This window comes from Sus scrofa, chromosome 7, assembly GCF_054392235.1.
Source record: "Sus scrofa isolate SSC_HxYL_T2T_F1_AM1 chromosome 7, Sscrofa_HxYL_maternal_Yorkshire_Landrace_v2.0, whole genome shotgun sequence".
Taxonomy (NCBI): Eukaryota; Metazoa; Chordata; class Mammalia; order Artiodactyla; family Suidae; genus Sus; species Sus scrofa.
This window is the reverse complement of record NC_139389.1, coordinates 71,771,233-71,791,227: the sequence shown is the minus strand read 5'-3', so window position 1 is coordinate 71,791,227 and position 19,995 is coordinate 71,771,233. Positions and strand designations below refer to the sequence as shown.

General features: G+C 38.2%; 1 protein-coding gene and 1 long non-coding RNA gene across 15 annotated transcripts in view; one reads left to right on the top strand and one right to left on the bottom strand.

Moving 5' to 3' along the window:
- The window catches only part of SLC25A21 (solute carrier family 25 member 21), a 513,478-nt gene that overhangs the window by 117,128 nt on the left and 376,355 nt on the right, over nucleotides 1-19,995 (bottom strand). The gene's annotated exons all lie outside the window — the stretch shown is intronic.
- On the top strand, nucleotides 6,614-14,155 carry LOC146401659 (uncharacterized). Its single transcript, XR_014810651.1, has 2 exons — nucleotides 6,614-6,754; nucleotides 10,542-14,155. It is a non-coding gene; the product is annotated as an uncharacterized LOC146401659 (long non-coding RNA).

Below are 19,995 nucleotides of genomic sequence, written 5' to 3'. Positions count from 1 at the left end.
TTTGGTCTGAGCGCTGGATACAGGGGTATCTAGCTTGTGAGAATTCACTGAAACTAGACACTTATGTGTACTTTCTGTATTACACTATACTTCAAAGAAAAATTTTAAACAGAGATTGATACGTTCTTTTTAAATGATAGTATAAAAAGAATTTTAGTGTAACTAGATAAGTACTCTTTTTTTTTTTTAAATACTCTGAGGTATAGTTGGACCACCAACTATTCCCCCACAAAAGTTATATTACCAGAACTAAAAATTATGCCAGTGGCTCATGTGATGAGTCCCATGCTAGTCCTAAAGAAGCAGAGAATAGGGTAATATTTTACATTTTAGGAGAGAGAAGTATGTGTGTGAGAGAAAGAGTGTATACTGGTGGTCTCATATATAAAAGCTCCGCAAAAAAACATGACTTTTTTTTTTTTTTCTTTTTTTCATTTTAGGGCAGCAGGTGGGGCATATGGAAGTTCTAGGCTAGGGGTTGAATAGGAGCTGCAGCTGCTGGTCTGCGCCACAGCCACAGCAATGCAGGATCTGAGCTGTGTCTGTGACCTACACCACAACTCACAGCAAGGCCGGATCCTTAACCCACTGAGTGAGGCAAGGGATCGAACCCTTGTCCTCATGGATCCTAGTTGGGTTCATTACCACTGAGCCAAGACATGAACTCCCGACATGATCTTTTTGAAGAAACTCTAACAGAGGTTTGTAAAATTCCTATTTCTAGCAGAATTTTTCTATGGCTGTGAATGTGTACTCTGTACAACCAGTTTCCAATTATTCGTGTTAATGGGGGCAGGCCATGTGGGTAATTGAAATCCATGGTCAAGAGCTGAACAAACCCCTCCCCCATTAAAACTGGGGTCCAAGTATTAAATAAACAGAAAAATTGGCCTGTGTTTGAGTTGCTAAAAAATGTGAAATGTCCAAAGCTTAGGCGACTGCAGGGCAAGTAAAGAACAACATCCAGCTAATGATCCCCTGAAAAGCTCTAGAACCGACACATTAAGTGGATACCTTTATGTAGCAAAAGCTTAATTTGCACAACTATTCTGTGAGTTTTGTTATTTAAAATTCTCAAGGTTTAATCCATCAGCACAAAAACATTTACTACTTCCGTTTTCTCAATATACTATTTCTTCCATCATTAAAAAAAATTAAAAACAACATGCCGGATTAATTTTGGGGATCGTGTACTCTGAAATAGTGCCCAGCTACCCAACACTGTGTATTTTTACCCCAATCACAGAGCCTACCCCATCCTACACCCCATATCTTAAAGGCAGTCCTCTGGTTCTCTTCCCAAAACTCCTCTTTCATGTTCTTATCTACTAATCCTTGTCTTCCTGTAGTGCCCTTACCCTCTGAAATGGGGTCTTATGCTGGCTTTATTTTTTGTGGGTTTTTTTTCAAATCTGAGTAAAATGACAGTATCTTCTTTAAGCATGCATATATATATATATATATACACACGTACAAACTGGCAACATATAGGCAAAGATGTGATCTGATCACCTCTCTACCCTGTGTGGGGAATGCCAAAAGAGAATTTCCTCATAATTTGAAATCTCCAACAGCTCTTTACTAAGAGAAAGAGAGGTAGGGTGTGGGGGAAATGGGGATAGAAGTGGTAGGCAGCAAACTGCTTTTGGCTCTGGCAAAGTTACTAACAGGAAAATCTGAATAAATAAAAAAAGTGGGAGAACCTCGGCTTCACACTTGTAAGCAACAAGGAAACGAATATATTATTCTGTACCTCACAGTCATCCGGAAGGAGAAGAAGCCTCTTCCCACATTGCTTTACCCTCTCCCACCTCCCCCACCCAGAAAGACACACAAAAACCCCCAGCATGAATACCTTGACAGTCTCATCCATGTCATGATAGGAGTTAAGGAGAAGGACAAGCATACGGACATGATGAACCCAAAGTTAAGGGACCAATTGTTTTCACAGTTACTTGTGTACCCCGGTCAAATTCAACCCACAGAAATCCACGTGCAGTTTCCATAGAAATAACTATAAACATCAAGCAGGGAAAAAATAGCTGCCGTCAATCTCTTTCTCTGTATTGACACATGGCCTTTATTCTCTCCTGGCTTTATCTTTTGAGTGGCAAGTTTTGGCTTGGTTTTATTTATACAATGGGACTTCATCAACTCACACACACCTCCAAGAGAACCAGAGTAAAATACTCATTGTGAAGTTCAGTAAAGAAGTAGAACAAAATTGGCAAGCAGAAGCAAATCAAAGAAGTTCATGAAATGCATTTATTTTATTGGGCTATGAAAAAAATACAGACGTGGAAAGTGAATGCAATGTAACCTCAAAGGCAAATAACTAGTTAATAGAGATGAAGGTATCAATCAGCAAATGTCAAGACAAATGTGCAAAAATAACACTTTCTGGCCAAGGCTAATGGAGATAAAATACCACACGGTGATGGTCACATACACTCAGGGCAGGGGCATGGGATGTTAGGAGGAGACCAGGATGGAATAAGAAGTGCTACCTAGCTAGCGATATCCACCTTTTAATTTCTCTCCAAATACAGTTTTAATTCTTCAAGTGCAGAAAGGAGGGAAAAAAATCAACACTTTTTTTTTTTTTTTTTTTTTTTTGCTTTTTAGGGCCACACCCATGGCTTATAGAGGTTCTCAGGCTAGGGGTCCAATCAGAACTGTAGCTGCTGGTCACAGCCACAGCCACAGCAACATCAGATCCAAGCCACATCTGTGACCTACACCACAGCTCACCGAAACACCAGATCCTTAACCTGCTGAGCGAGGCCAGGGATCGAACATGCATCATCATGGATGCTAGTCAGCTTCATTTCTGCTGAGCCACAACAGGACCTCCAACCCTCACTTTTTAATAAAGTTTTTGTTTTGTTTTTAGGGCCTAACCTGTGGCATATGGATGTTCCCAGGCTAGGGGGTGAATCACAGCTGCAGCTGCCCGGCCTATACCACATGTCATGGCAACGCTGGATCCTTACCCCACTGAGTGAGGCCAGGGATTGAACCCACAGGTTCTTAACCCACTAAGCTACAATAGGAACTCCTAATAAAGGTGGTTTTTTTGTTTTTGTCTTTTTGCCATTTCTTAGGCTGCTCCTGTGGCATATAGAGGTTCCCAGGCTAGGGGTCGAATTGGAGCTGTAGCCACCGGCCTACGCCAGAGCCACAGCAACGCAGGATCCGAGCCGCGTCTGCAACCTACACCACAGCTCACGGCAACGCCAGACCCTTAACCCACTGAGCAAGGCCAGGGATCGAACCCACAACCTCATGGTTCCTAGTCAGATTCGTTAACCACTGAGCCATGATGGGACTCCAGAAACTCCTAATAAAGTTTTAATAAAATAACTCACAATGAGTCTTAACAGATACACAACACCAATATGCAATATACTTGTTCCAGACAGAAACAGGGTTAGAAAATATGATTATGTAATGAGTCAAAAATTTAACTAAAGACCTGCTTATTGATGATGTATATAAACATACTAGTAAAATAAGACTCTTGACCGAGTAACAAAAACTAAAGGTATGTTTATGTAAGTGCATAAAATTAACTCAAAAGTCAACAATATAAAAATCTCATAAATTTTAAATAAACTAAGTTTTACTTGCAGCATATGGATTTATGCATTTCCGGCATTTGTTTTTACCATAAACCATGCTTCCATCATTGGAGGCCACTAGACCATTCTGGTGAAAACTTTATTTATTACAACATTTTGAATAAAAGGGAAAAGAGGGAATTCCCAGGCCACCCTATAAGACTATAGCTTATTATAATAACCTTAAAGATATAATAACAAAAATTAATCTATATAAATTGCTCTTTTTGTTATGGGGAAACTGCTTTTTTAAAAAAGAAAATTAGAACATGATTTTAAAATGCTGCTGAGAGGTATATAGCTTGGAAAACGATTTTAACTCTGCTGTTAAGTCCTAAGGATCATAAATAAAGTGGTCAGTTTGGTCAATTTAAGCTATAGGCAAACCAATCCATTCTGAGCCAAATTTGGCTCCGGGCAGAATTTTGTTGTGTTACAGGATTCCTTAGGTCCATTTCTGAAGTCCCGCTTCTTGTAGTGAGAATATAGCATACCTGGCACCACAATTCTGTCTGCCTAACAGATTCTAACGAAGGTCCAGACGTCTTAAAGCAAGTGTAAAATAAAATGCAAATCAATTAGGCTTAGCATGTTGCCAGAGGTTTTTGGTTTGGGTTTTAAAGGGAGAATGGATTTACAAGTGGTTACTTGTAACCTCTAGGTTTCTAGTCATAGAAGCCTAAGACAGAGGAAGAATTTATTTCTAAAACTGGGGAGAGTGTGCGTGCAAGACTGAGAGTGTGGATGTATGAAGCATCTGTCAGCGTGACTCACAAGCCCTAATGAAGCCCATCAGTCCTTCCTGAGACGACACGTAGTAGCTGACTGTTTACAAAGCTAAGATTCCTGTCGCCAACCCAGAGGTGGAACCAAAAGCCCAGAATGAGTTAGAGGAACATGGCAGTACCATAAGCTGTGCATGAAGAGCAATAGATAGTTCACACAGACCGGCTGAGGTGGAGGGAGCACTGGGGAAGAGCATCCGAATCCAGCACACGTAGCATAGCATGTTCAGAACAAGCACAAGATAAATGCCAAGGCCTTGTTCCAGTGTATCAGAGTCACGGGAAATGTGACAAAGGACAAAAGTGGTGTATGATCAAAGGAGGAGATGGCTTTCTTCGTTTATTAAGAAAGCAAAATGTGCACAATGTAAAACAGAAGAAGGGCCCACAAGCCTCTAAGTCAGTTTGCTTTCAAGAAGACCTAACATGTTGATGCTCTAGGAATGAAATGAAAATTCCATAGATACCATAACTAGCCACTTACTAGCAATCTCTGGATCACAGATATTATAACACTTTAAAATACTGCAGGCAGCCATCACCACCATGGACATAGTGCAGAAAGGAATTAAGAAGAAATTAAATCTATTGAGGAATACATTACATGTTCTACTTAGTAAATTAAAAAGTATGTTTAAAGATAAATGTTTTTTAAAAAGAACAGAGTCAAAAATTTTTAAAAGGTTTAGCTGAGTTCAACAAACTGTCTATGATTCAGGTACCATGTCTGGTTCCAGACACCAAGATGGTGCCATAGGATCCTGACCCTTGAACAGCTTCCTACTGTCTGGTGGTGATGGGCTAATTAGTTTAGACGCATGCTTGGTGCAAGATTCTTTGATATACTACCTCTCAGCTGTTGCAGGATTCTGATACTCCCAGAATCTCTTTGGTCTATTCACATGTATGATACACACAGCACACTTACCCCAAAACCTACCCATATCCATGGGGACATTTAGTTCCAGTAATAAAATTGAAAACTGAGCTAACTTAATGTTCACCTATCAACTTTGCCAGGAGATAAGCAGATTTGTCAAAAGGAAAAGTGTACTTTAATTGCCTTGGGACGCTGGGCTCAGCTAGTAAACCTGGTTTCCATTTCTAGCTCTACAGTCACTCCTTAGCGAGAGACCTTTAACAAGCTGCCTAATTTTTCTCTCCCATTTATTTTCCTCAACGCAAAATAGGATTAGGAGATGGTGGGGGTAGGAAGCATAATGAAGAGAGGAGTAGTAAATAGCCGACCTGAACATTGCTAGGAGGAGGTAGATGAGTATAAAATTCTCTATTTTTTGGAGAAAAGGTGTTAGGAAAAGAGATGTTAGTGGTAATTATAACTACCACGAAGTTAAAAAAACCAAAGTCAAGCATTGTTAATCGAACAACAGGTTGATGAACTACTTTCATTTAAATAGATTATTTCCAAATGCGTAGTATTTCCACATATAGAAACAAGAGTTTATTTTTAAAACATTTCGAATGTCTCATTTCAAATAAAGATCACAGTCTAATGCCGCTGATACCTGGCTAAAGGCAAAACTGAAAACAACTCGTTAACAGTTTAAAACCAGTTTTGAAAGAGGTTAACACTATTCCGGTACCGTTTCCCCAACAACAATGATTAAAAACAAGGAAAGCAAAAACAAAAACAGAAACAAATGTAAGAGCTCTTCCTATAAGTTATAGGAAACAGTAGGAAAAGACAGTTTATATTATAAGCAATGTGGTTTAGGTTTTACTTTACTGTTATCTAGCAAGTTTGCACAGCTCATGTACATTCTAAAGCAGAAATCTCTGAACGGTAGCATCTTCCCTTTCAAGATTTTACTCACTTGGAAACCTCCTGTCGTAAAACATCATTTGAGGTAGCGAAGTGGAGGGGAGCGAGTAGTGAGACAAATTAAGGGAAGAGCGTTAAAGAAATCAACACAAAAAGTTTTTATGTAGTTGATCCCAAACCTTATTTGAAAAGTCTAAATAGGATGAAAAGGTTTTCTCTATTCGGTAGTTTCACTTAATCCTCCGTCCAAACATTTGCCCCAATAAACATTAGATTATTTTTATGTTAGCTATAAAGCTGTCAGTCCTCAATAAACAGATACACTCCTGGTGGTTTTACCTTTGCTGTCAAAGAATTGTCAATATGCACACTGGCTCTTAAATTAAACAAACACACAGGAAAAGAAATGTAAAATAGAATCACGCAGCAGAGTTTAACAGGAGGCTGTTGAAATCCTAAATAGTTGGTGGTGATTAGAAGTTCAATCTACTGTGATATAAAGTAGTCAATGCGTTGTTAGCGCCTTGCTGTCTCCTTAATGGAATGCTGTGACCTCTCCTATTCAGGTAAGCCAGGTCTTACTTTAGTGTGTCTCCATTAAATTTTATGTCTGATGTGTCCATTTGTTGTAAGAAAAGAAACAAGTTCAATGAAAGGGACACTTTGAAGATTTTTATTTCCTATGGGGATAGTTTACTTCTGTCTGGAAAGTCCCTTCACAGTTTTTGTGGGTTTTTTTTTTCCTGTTACTGACAATTGTGATGCAAGAGTGTTAAGAGCTACGGACGTATTGAAAATACAAATCTATTTTCCAACTGGTCAAATCTCTACCATTTTTGCAGTTGCTTTTGGAGGAATTTTTCTGCAAAAGCCAAAACAGTCACGTGACTGAATCAAGGACTTTTGCTCATTACATAGACATTGCGTTGTGGAGTGAAGCTATTAGAAAGCCAGAGCTGTATCTCTTTTATGTACTCTGTGCATTGCCTAACAGAGGGCTGTGTATACATGGGCAGCCACTAAATACTATTTGCTTGGTGGATTACAAATGTTCCATTAAGGCTAGTAAAGAAAGAGCATAAATACAGAAAAGATGTAGATATCTGTCTTTAGCTGGCACAATGTTCATCACCTGTATGAAAAAGCTCTGTAAACTTTAGGGAATTGGGCTTTATACCAGAGAGAAATGAAGGAATATTTAATATGATTGTCTAATATTACAACAAAGTTGTTTCTTTTTAATTTTTGTTCTCTTAATTCTATCTGAAATGAGTAGGTTTTTTTTTCTAAGAAAGAAAGAAAGATAGAAAAAAAAGAAAGAAAAAAGAAAGGAAGGAAGGAAGAAGGAAAGAAAAGATCTTTTATATTGGAGGGTCCGAAATTAGAATGTGGAGCACTTAGAAATGTAACCCGGATGAACAGAGTTTGAGGAAAAGAGAGCTGAAGGCAAATACATTGGGAATCTTAAGGTCCTGATGAATACGCCCTTTGTTCTCCGTACTAAATGTATGATCTTCCCTGCCAAGGCTGAAAGAAAATGGATTTCCCCAAGGAATGTCCCATCACTGGAGAAGAGATCTGCCATCAAAAGCCATCATGTTCTGAGGTGGTGTAGCAAAAAGATTAAATTTTAAAGACGGATGATGGGGTAGAGGAAGGAGACAGGGATGTAGAAAAGGTAAAATGTCAGCATCCTGAAAATGAGATCCACAAACATGAAAGGAGGAAATTGAAAGTGTCAACTTTAAATCCACAGTTTGTATCTTGTGGCCCTGAGCAATTTGGAGTTGCAGGAGAAAGAAGGGACATTCTGTTCATTATGATGGTGTTTCTTATATGTCAAACACGCATAATAGAGCCCATGCCAAAATATATTAACCAGTGCCCCGTTGTCCAGAAGGAACATCTGAAAAAATATAAAGGTCACTTTTCAAAAAGAGTTTAGTGTCCTAGCAGATGTCACTATGAAATTTGGTTTCTCGGTTTTCCATTTATTTTCTAAAATTTGCAACTAGCCAAGCCAAAGCAGAACAATCTATATTTCTTCAAAAACTTTTTTCTTTTTAAATATTGTAAAGGCAATGATCTGGATCCAGATCACCTGGGTTCCAATTTATTTAACCTATGAAACATTACACAAGTTACATAAACTTTTTGGTCTTGGTTGATTCATCAATAAAATGGGAAGAATGATTGGCTCCTCTCCACTGATTGCTGTGAGAACTGAGTTAGAGCATGTAAAGCATTTAGTGTCTGGCCTCTGGTAAATTTTAGTTTTCTTGGTTGCTTAAAATGAGTTTTTAAAAAAAATTTGTGACATCTCTCATCAAAATTACATGATGATGATGATGATAAAGATGATTACTCCTGTACTTTTTCAATCAATTGTAATAATGAGTACCCACAACTGCACACTGGTAGGATAAAACATGGTTTCTAATATTTAAGAACTTATAAAACAGTTAACACGTTACCTGCTGACAATATATCATGTGGGTTAAAAATCTACCTACTGAATTCTTATTTTCAGGGTTATAGTATTTTTCAAGTTTTCCATTTGAGTCTTTAAAAAAAAATGATTTCAAAGCTCTGGTGAAATTCCCTATCTTTTACTTTTTTGAACATATTTTTTATATTTTTTTAAACATCTCTGTGTGCTAAAGAAAGAATTACCATATGATCCAGCAATTCCACTTCTGCATATATACCCAAAAGAAGTGAAAGCAAGATTCTGGAGAAATATTTGTACACCCATGTTCACAGCAACATTGTTCGCAATCGCCAAAAGGTGAAAATAACCCAGTGTCCACTGACACATGTATAGATAAACAAAATACAGTCTGCACATACAATGGGATATTATTCAGCCTTAAAAAGGAAGGAAAATCTGACACACGCTACAGGATGATCTAATCTTGAAGACTTTATGCTAAGTGAAATAAGCCAGTTACAAAAAAGACAAAAACTGTATGATTCCACCTATATGATATATACCTAGAGTGGTCAAATTATAGACACAGAAAGAACAGTGGTATTTGCCAGCGGCTAGGGTGAGGGAGAAATGAGGAGCTACTGTTTAATAGCTATAGGGTTCAATTGGGGAAGATGAAAAAAACTCTAGAGATGGATAGTGGCAATGGTTTCACATCATGTGAATGTACTTAATGCCACTGACCTGTACATGTGAACACGGTTAAAATGGCAAAGTTTATGTTATGTATATTTTACCAGAGTAAAAGCTAAATTAAATTTAAAAGTCTGATAGCACCAACATTTGCATCACTTATGGTCTCTGTTTCTCTTGATATTTTGGTAGTTGGTCTTTTTTCCCTAAGATTCCATGATTTTTAAATTGAATATAGGACACTGTATACCAAAAAAGAAAAAAAAATCAAAATGCCTCTGAATGGTGTTATCTCTCACTAAAGAGGAATATAATTTCTCCCAGCAAACAGATGGAATCTAACAGATCACCTTCATCTTGCTGAGGATTGGATTTAGGCTTGCTTAAGGACAATATGTTTGTATTTCACTCCCAGGGCACAGCCCTTATCTTCAGAATGGACATTCTGGTTTTTACTAAAAACCCAAACTGTTTACCAGAACTCCTCCACCTGGCTGGACATAAATGCCAACCCTTGTCTCCCCAGCATCATGAGGCTGCTGAAATTTCAGCTTATCTCTATGCTTCTCAACTTCTGGTTGTTTTTTTGTTTGGTTGGTTTTTTGGCTGGGTTTCTTAGAGTTTCTTCCTGCTCATGGGTAGTTGAGGAGTTGACAAATGCCTCAAGGGGAAACCGCTTAGAGATCTTTGGGTTCACTACTCTGCAGTTTTCCTTTTCTCTGGGATTTTTGTTTCTCTGGTACGTCATTTGTCAGCCCTGAACACCAACCTCCAACTCCTCTCCTCAACTAAGACTTGTCTCAACTCCCTCCCTCAACCCTTCCCAACCTCCAACTCCTCTCCTCAACTAAGACTTGGTCTCAACTCCCTCCCTCAACCCTTCCCTCAACCCTTCCTTTATAGAAAGGTCTGGAGAGAATGCAGAGCTCACTGAGGTGGGCTTTCTTCCCTCAGGTCATACAGCCCCTCACAAGTTCTGCCTGGTTTAGGGACTCTCTGATGCCTTGAAAAAGGTAGTTAGTATATTTTGTCCAATGCTTATAATTCTTTTCATCAGGGGAGCTGTTCTGATACAAGCTACTATGGTTGTTGGAATCAAACTCTGTTAATCTGCATTTTAAAATTCTAACTTTTGATTTGTCTCTGATTCTGTTTTAAATATTCTTTTGCTTTTATCTTAATTCTTTTTTATTGACCTGAATATTTGATTTTTATTTATATCGTTTTAGGCTCCTGTGCTTATTAAACCTCGGTTGGGCAGTGTCATAGTACAGTGGTGAATACAGAACACATTCTAAGCCATGGAGATAGACTGCCCTTTACTTGGGTCTTCATCAGCCCTTCCAATTTTCCTAACTAAACCACCCAAAAACACTTGTCAATGGTGAGTCTGCTGAACCTAAAAAACATATGCCCAAATCCAACTCCTACCTCAGTCACTGCATGACCATTAAGAATATTCTACTGTTTTTCTGAGACTATTAAAAGATGCTACTGTTGTGGAGATAGAGATAAATTATCATCTTTAGAATCCTGGTCTTAATGATACCACCAGAGCCATATATTTTTCTTGGTATTTGCTTTTATTTAACCATATTTAATTTCTATATGAATGTGGCCAGAATAGCTGGGTATAAGAAAACAGTAATCATTCAATTAAATTCAGCAAACATATATTGGATGATGATTATACATAAAGAACTGTGTGATATATTTTAGAAGCTTCAAAGATGATTTCAGAGAGTTCCACACACTTAAATAATGTGAACAGTTACAAATACTTAGTTGTAATAATAAAGCAGCTAATAAGGGAACTAGCTAAGGATTCCTGTGTACATATTTATCTAACTATACATAGTGCTAGCAACATAGTAAAGTAGATACTATTATCTCCATGTTACTGATAAAAAACTGGGGTATAATTAGATTAAGTAATTTGTCCAAGGTCCCAAAACTTATATATAGGACTCAATCCAGGCCTTTTTGACTCCAAAGGGAAACGTTATGGAGGAGAAAAGTGCCATAAGAGAAGAGATGTATGATGAGAAAAAGCATCAAAGAGAATAGAGCATTATGAGCTGGTCATTTATGGATGACCAGAATATTCAAAAGGGGAAATGCCATTCTGGCTGATGCATGTACATGACAAAAGGCATAGAGAAGTTGTTTCAGGAGTTATAATTGGTCTATAAGGGCTCAAACAGAAGATGCATGTGATGACACTAGGTAAAATAAAGTCTGAAAGATTCAAGCCAGATATGGAAGGCTCCCAATAAATATCATGTCAAGGGTTTTCAATTTGCTTTTGTGTATCGTATTAGTTAACTACTTCTGTGTAACAAATTTCCCCAGAACTTCATGGTAAAATTTATTATCACTGGAGTTCCTGTCATGGCTCAGCAAAAACAAATCTGACTAGTATCCATGAGGAAGCAGGTATTTATTTATTTATTTACTTATTTATTTTTCTTATCAAGTAGTCTTAATTGTAATCAATTGTTATTTCCCCAATACATTTTTTTTTTCTACTGTATATCATGGTTTGATCCCTGGCCTTGCTCAGTGGGTTAAGGATCTGGCGTTGCAGTGAGCTGAGGTATAGGTCATAGACGCAGCTCAGATCTGGCATTGCAGTGGCTGTGGCATGGGCCCAGTGGCTACAGCTCTGATTCAGCCTCTAGTCTGGGAACCTCCATATGCCATGGGTGTGGCCCTAAAAAAAAAGACAAAAAAAATTTATTATCACAAAATTTCTGTGGGTCAGGAGCCTGGGCATCCTTTAGCATGTGTTGCTGACTCAAGGTCTCTCAAGAAGTTGCAGGCACATTGTTAGCTGGGCTTGAGGTTTTATCTAAAGGTTTCACTAGTGAAAGATTCACTTCCAAGCTCAGTCATGTGGTTCTTCATGGGATTCAGTACTTCCAGACTGTTGTTAGACTGAGGGCCTCAGTTTCTCATTGCCTACTTCACCAGAGATACTTCTAATTTCTTGTCACATGGGCTCCTTCACCTTCACAGGGCAGGGACCTCAAAGCAATAGAAAAACAAGAAACCAAAAGAGCAGCAAGAATAAGAAAGGGCTACCAAGAAGGAAGACCGTTTTTTTAATGTACTAATCTCAAAGGTGACTTCTCATCACTTCTATCCTGTTTTCTTCACTGGAAGAGAGTCAGTAAACCTAGTCCATGCTCAAAAGGAGGGTATTATTACACAAGGACATAAATACAAGGAGGAGGGGTCATTGGTGGCCTACCAGAAGCATCAATGGGAAACCATCAAAGATTTCCAAATGTGCACATGACATAACTTGGCTATCATCCAGTTATCCATGCCCAAAGGACAAAGTCATGCAAAATTTCTCCTTCTCACTCAAAATCCATATTCATTGTTATATCACTTCAAGGAGTTTAATGGTCAGTATTTTTTCTTTCTACCGGTACATAAAGTAATAGCACATCTTACAATCATCAGTGTCTCAAATTCTATGGAAGGGGAGTCCTGTGGTGGCTTCTGAAAGAGCAGTTTGTAAACATGGGTGTAGACGGAAGCTAGATCTTCAGTATTAAGGAGTGAACAAGTGGTTAAGAAATATTTTATAATCTAACACACGTTCTATTTTATACATGAAGCCGTATCTACAGCAATTGATATGTCCTATTGCTTAGTGAATACACTACAATACTCTTAATGTTGGTTCCTTTATAAATAGTGCCAACTTCTGAGGATTTTATTTGAATTTTTCAATGCATGTTGACCTGTTCGCTGAAAACTTAAAGGATACAAAACGGTAATAACATCAAAGCATATCCTTTCCTCTTATTTTGGCTCTTGATTTTTCTAATTTAGGAAAAGTTTTAGGTTAAAAAAAATCAAAGAACACATTCACTGAACACAAACTTACAAACTCTCTTTAACAGTCTCCAAAATTCATCTCACACTTTATCTCATTTTTATTTTGTTACCACTGAAACTGAGTCTACATTAGAATTCCTGGTACCTAGGAGTTTGTTTTCCCATGGGTTCTCTGTGGCCAGAGAAGGAGAATTAGGAACACAATGTTTATCAGTGGGAGAATAGGCCACTGCATGTGGCTGTCATCTGCTCTAGGTTTTGGTGACCACATATTTCAACATGTATTGCAATCATATGATGATTTCCACCCCTTCTGACAACTCATCCAAGGAACTTTGGTTAAATGCCTTATCTCATGTTTCATGAGGTTTTCCTGGTTATTACCCAATATTTACGTTGAGTTAGGCAAAGGCACCAACAGGTCAAAGAACTGAATTAGTTCATGCAGTGAGTCTAATCTTAAACTTCATCCTTTAACTTCCTTTTGGAGAGTGCCCTGCCCTAAGGATGGAGAACCCCTACCCTGATCTCATGGGATGATGGTGCCACACTTCAGAATACAATTTTTTTTTTCCAATTTCATTTGCCCAAGATGCCATTTTTAAAAAATTAAATCTTTGTATTCTCTGAGTGGTGAGCTTAGGATCCAATCTATTATTCCGGTAATCTCAGTAAATTCCCTTCTGCTGAAATTTTCTGGTTTTTAGAATGTAACCAATCATACCATCTCTTCTATGCTTCTCTCAGATGCTATTCAGCCAAGAGAAACGAAATAGGTGGCAATGTTTTGAACCCATAATGGGAACAGTGTAAATCTGAGATATTGCTTCTATTATTACTAATGCTACTATTAAGTTATTAACAGAATACAGGGAGAATGCTACAGGATGCAGAAGACCTTAAATGAATGGCCACTCCAACAAACATCAGCTATGAAATGCTAGGCAAGGCCCTTAACATAACTTATCAGTTTTCTGACCAGAAAATAAAAGATTATATTCCCCAATTTTCTACCTGCTAGGGTTCTTATGAGTATCAGGGGAAGTAAGATATGTGGACACATCTCATGTACAGTAAAGGGCCAAAATGCTAAAAATGATTTTTGAGACAATCCCTATTACAACAATGTGTCTGAACCGTCTCCTTTTCTTCAGGTTCAAACCACCTGAAAGAGTTAGATGAGAGATAAAGCTAGAGTCATGAGACTAGACAAAAAATTCATGGGCTGGTAATGGGTGCATTGTAATTGGGAGACTAAACAGATTCCTAAGCAGAAACTGAGTAGAAGCTTATCATAATTAATATTCACAGATTATGTAATGACATCTGACTCATGGGATTTACAGAGAACACATAGCAATGTAAATTATAAGCAATTAAATTTAAATACATGTATGTGTGCATATGTATGTATATATCTTGCCAAAGCTTTTAACTTCTAAACAGTGTTCTAGAACATTAAAAATCCAGGTGATTTTTTTTTCTTTCTGAGGAAAATAAAATGAGATCAGATTTGCATATGGCCAGGAATAGAAGACTTCCTACTAAAAACAAAGTATAATGAAAGATATAATTCTACAAAATCAGAGGTCCTAGCTGAAATCAATGGTGAAGACCAAATATTAACTCCTTTAACCTCATCTATGTCAAATCATACCTAACTTATTTTCTAAGAGAATCAGACAAAGGTAGAAGAGATTTTAGAGATTTTCTTTCTCATTCTCATCTGAAAAGTTTAACAACTACTAGAAAAAGGATTGAGGTTTTCGTAAAGACATTTCTCCTCCCAAGGTGACTATGCATCTAGCCCATCAGAAACCTAGAGTAAGTTAAAATAAACACCTGAAAATATTTTCAAGAGGACATCTACCACTGACTATGGAATCTCCTTACCCCCTATTAACACTCTAATAAAGCATGATGAATATCTGCTCAGGCTCTGGATGGAGACACTAACCTTCCCAAAAGACAGCTACTTCCACCCAAACAACTGGCCCTCCTTTCCTTCTTGTCAGCACTGCATGCTGGAAAGGCCGTGTTTGGTCTCTTAATCAGGCCTTGCTGACGGGCTGACATCACTGCAAACGTTTTCACTTACTCTTTGGCAACACTTAAATCCTTGCCAAAGGCCAGTCAGTAAGTCAGAAAGCATTGTTAGTGGGAGGCTGGGGGAGCCGAGTGTGACTGTCAGCTAGCAATCTGTGGTGATGACAGGAGGGGAATCTAGGAGCTGAAACCATTTTAAAGGTCACTCCATGGGCAGAACAAAAGACCTCTGATTTAGGAAAGGAAACAGAACTCTGGCAAGTGGAAGCACCAGGATGATGCTAAATGAACACTCTGAAAATTCCTTATCTGTTCCCTGATTGTAGAGACTACCTCCAGTACAGCTTCAACCAACAACTATCTGCTTTAGCAGCAGTGTGAGTTAATTTGGTAAAATAGAAATATCATGCACCAGTGCTTCAGTTGTCTGTTTTTCTTAAAAAAAAAAAAAAAAAAACTTGCTTGAGATATCACTGATGTACAACATTATATATATTTCTACTTCTGTATATATAACAGCATGCTTGCAACCAGAATTTTAGTTCCCATCTATCACCATACATTTGATCCTCTTCCCCCATTTCTCCTTCCCCTTCCTGTCCCTTTCCTTCTGGTAACTACTATTCTGTTCTCTGTGTCTACATTTTTTTGTTTGGTTTATTCATTTATTTTGTTTGTTTTTTATATGCCACAAAGTCTTTCTGTGTCTAAGTTATTTCAGTTAGCATAATAACCTCAAGGTCCATCCATGTTGTTGCAAAGGGCAATAATTCACCTTTTTAACGGTGAAGTAGTATTCTACTGAATATACATATTACATCTTTATTTTTAAAAAAATATTCTTTAATAGTCTTTCTCCTTACTCTTCATTTTTTCATTTTCAACCTTGTACTGCTAAATAATCAGTGTTTAAAATTCTTAGTGTAAGCTTTCTCTGAAAAGCTATTGCATACATTTTGACTAAAATGACATGAATATAATTACTAAAGTATTGATAAACAAATTTTAAAAGGAACACAGATCATTAGACAATAATCATAGTAGGCCCATGCCTGGATTGAGATTATCTCTCTTCTCTCTTCCCAAAGCAGGAAAAGGCTTGGAAGAAGACAATGGCTTTAGTCTACTGAATGCCATAATCTGGACCTGGGACATCCCTTATAAGATCTGCCAGATGGATCTGCTATAGTTTATTCTCCAACTCTCAGCTGCTCTGACTTTATTTTATAGGTCCCCTTTTCCTCTTGTTCTGCCATTGAACTCTGCAGTGTGGGTGCAAGAGCAGCTAGGACTGTCTAGTCTCCTTCTCATCACCACTTAAAAACAAGGGAGCAGGGATGTCATGTAGTCACCAAAGCGTGGTGACTACAGTTAACAATACTGTACTGTGTACATGAAAACTGCTAGGAGAGTAGATCTTTAATGTTCTCACAACACATAAAGATGGTAATTATGTGAGGTGATGGATGCGATAACTAGCCCTACTGTGGTGACAATTTTGCAATAGATGTGAGTATCAAACCACCATGTTGTACACCTTAAACTTACATAAAGTTGTATGCCAATCATATCTCAATAAAGCTGGAAACAAAAGGAAACAAAACAAGGGAGTACTCAAGGGGGGTCCAGTGAGTACCACAAAGGAACTCTTTGGTAAAATAAAAAGGAGGCAAGGGAGGTACTCAAGATACCAGGAAACTCTTCACAGAAGGCACAGTGCACATGTGGCACCCACCAAAGAATGAATGCACTTAGGTAGACCAGGCTTGCAAACCCAGTTAACACCCAGTGATCTACACACCACTGCTTTATACTGTGGTTTATCCATTTTGGGCCTTGGGGTATGGTCTGCCTGTTATTCATCTGAGGGAAAACTCTGCTTTCATTAAGCGGCAGTGAGTCCACAGTGACCCATGATTCAGTGATATGTGACCTCCACTGGCTCTCTAGTCAGATAAGAGGGATCAGCTCGAGGATCCAGGGATCTGTGGTGCCAAGAATCACTTGCTCCACTGCAGCCTGGCAATACTGGGTAGATAAATGGCTTTCTGTTGGATGAGAAGCAGGGTCCAGAGGAGAGAGAAAAGGCAGCAGCAACTATCGGACCTTGTGAAGTTGGAATTTGGTTTAGACAGTGAGGATGCTGATTGTTTAAATAACTATGATTCCTGGCAGCAGGAAGACTTATCTCCTCCACTGTCTCTTCAGATCCAGTGCTTCCCCTCACTTCCCTGTGAGAGTAAGAGACCATTTCCAGAGATTACTTTACTTAGGGGGTTTTCTATTTATAGAGGTTGCTTTAAAATCGCCTGGTCCTGTTAGATTAGGTAAACTTTTTAAAATGCAGACCCACATAGACACCAAACTAAGCTAAAGATCTTGGAGTGAGTCTGCCTGTAAAAAGAAAATGTCCAAATCTTACCAGGTTGTTGTTGATTTTGAGTTGTAGACATCCCCCTTCTTTTGTCTGTGTCACAAGCCACTCATTCCCCTTCTTAATGAAAACAAGAGGGAGTGATTATACCTCCTGGGGCTGTGCCATTTATGCCGTCTGAAAGGCACTTAAATGAGTGGCACATTATCTCACACATCTGGAGTTTACCAAATTAGCCAATTACGCTGGAGCTCATAAAACGAGGCCTTAAATGTCATTTAACTAGAAAATATTATAATCACCAAGTGGTCTGATTGTAAGATGATACTTGGGGCAGCATCAGTGGTTACAGAAAACAAATCGTGAAACAAAACACAGTTCAAATGCCCCCCAAATGCAACCACATATTTTCTACAGTAATACTTTCTGAGGAATACCATATTTCTGAAGGCACCAGCAATCAACATGTTTCTCATTTGAAACGAAGTTTAATCTGACCTAGTTGTTTCCTAGTTATTTTGCCTTGGGCAAACCAATGCCCAAGAATTTTTCTCATAAGAAAACTAAGGAACAAGCAGGATGAAGGGAGACTGATGGAAAGCCATGAAGTTACCAGAGATATGGAGCTATCTGCAAGAGATGGGGCAATGATTGGATTAAGGCTGCATTAAACATCTGGAGTTGTCAGAGGTTTGTGGTGCTGCTTCAGAATCACCAAGATTTGGCTGAATGAACATATCCTGGTCTCTCACCCTTCTCTGGAAAGAAGAGATAAAAGCTCCTTTAATTGCTATGTGATTTGAGGGTAGAAATACCAAAGGTTTTTGAATAGCTATTTAAAAATTAGAGGTTTACAGCCACGACTTCCATATTGTCTTCTCTTCATGTAATAAACAACAACATTTGGTCTTCAGCGAAAAGTGATTCAATGTAATGGAAAAATCATGGTATGTTACTAATACCTGCTTGACTTCGGGCAAGTTATTTAACTTCTCTGATGACCAGTTACCTCACAGAAAATACAGACATAAGGATGCTGTGTTGTGTTGAGACTTGTGCTGTGTGGAGGTTAAGTGTATGAAAAAGTCCCTAGCATGGCGCCCGGTACACTGAAGAAAATAAATTGTAGTTTCACATCTTTCTTTCCCTATGTCACCATCACATCTTAAATTCTGTTTAGCTTTTTTTTCTCTTTATTTCGGGAAGAATGACTACTAGATGCTTTCAGAGTAGGCAGTCTTTGTTTTGTCTTAGCATCACTTATTACCTCCTCACCCATCTGTGAGCATCTCAATCACTCTTTAAAGGAATGATAAGTACAAAAGAGACTAGACGAAATCTCAGGACATACTCTGAAGCAAAGGGAAGTTAGGCGTGATGGATGAACACGTGGTAAAAAGAGATACTGGCTGCTGTTTGCCAGGGGAGTTTCTAAAACGAAACTCAACTGGTTTCGAAGGCACCTAATCAACTAGGCTAAATCTCTGTGTCTTCTGGGCTCATGATTACAGTAGATGAGTCTGTTTGTTTATTTTGTCAAACCAGAGAAAGATGAAGAATCATGGTGACCATGGAGGTACTCTCACAGTGACCAATTCCTTCCTCATGAGTTTTCTACAATGAAAGCTTTTTAAGTAAAATCTTAGTAAATATGATGATTCCACATAATGGAAATCCTTACACAGAATTTGGAAAGCCTTTTTTTTTTTTTTAAACTTAATTTCGCTTCTGTAAAGCTGGGTTAAAAAACTATGCCTTTAATAACAGTACAAGGTACCTATGCTTTTAAGAAGGAGAAAAATCTCAGAAGCAGTGAAGGGATTCAGCTCCATGTGCCTGAGCTACTGTTTCTTGGAAATGTGAATTCTGGGCTGAGAGGAGGAGAACTGCATCCCTAAGAACGGTGACAAGTAACACTTCACTTTCTTACAGTGAGGAAATAGGAGATCTGTGCAGATTCTAGGTGTATTAACAGACTTCAATGTTTTTCAACAACAGGAAAGAACTAGCTTTCGAAACCTTTAACTGGGGGTGGCGGTTGATAAGAAGAACCAAGAAGGGATATTCTCTTAATTATGCTAATAGTCAAACTGAGTAGCACCATCTCCCCTCCAGGTTACACACCTAACTGGCCTCTAGGCACCTGAGTGAAAAGAAAAAAAAAGAAAAATTGAAAGCTGACTATACTCTAAAAGCTAAATAAGAAAATAAAAAGGAACTGCTTTTACTGGGAAAAAAAAATCAACACATCATGTATTAAAAGGTTTTCTTTTCCTTTTTCCTTTCTTTTCTTCTCAAACTTAAGGCAATGAATTGCTCTCACTCTGTATCAGAAGTAACAGGCAGCTTTTTCTTTTGTATTTTTACAAATATTTCCATCTTTAAGACTAGAGCTTTCTGACTTTTGCTAA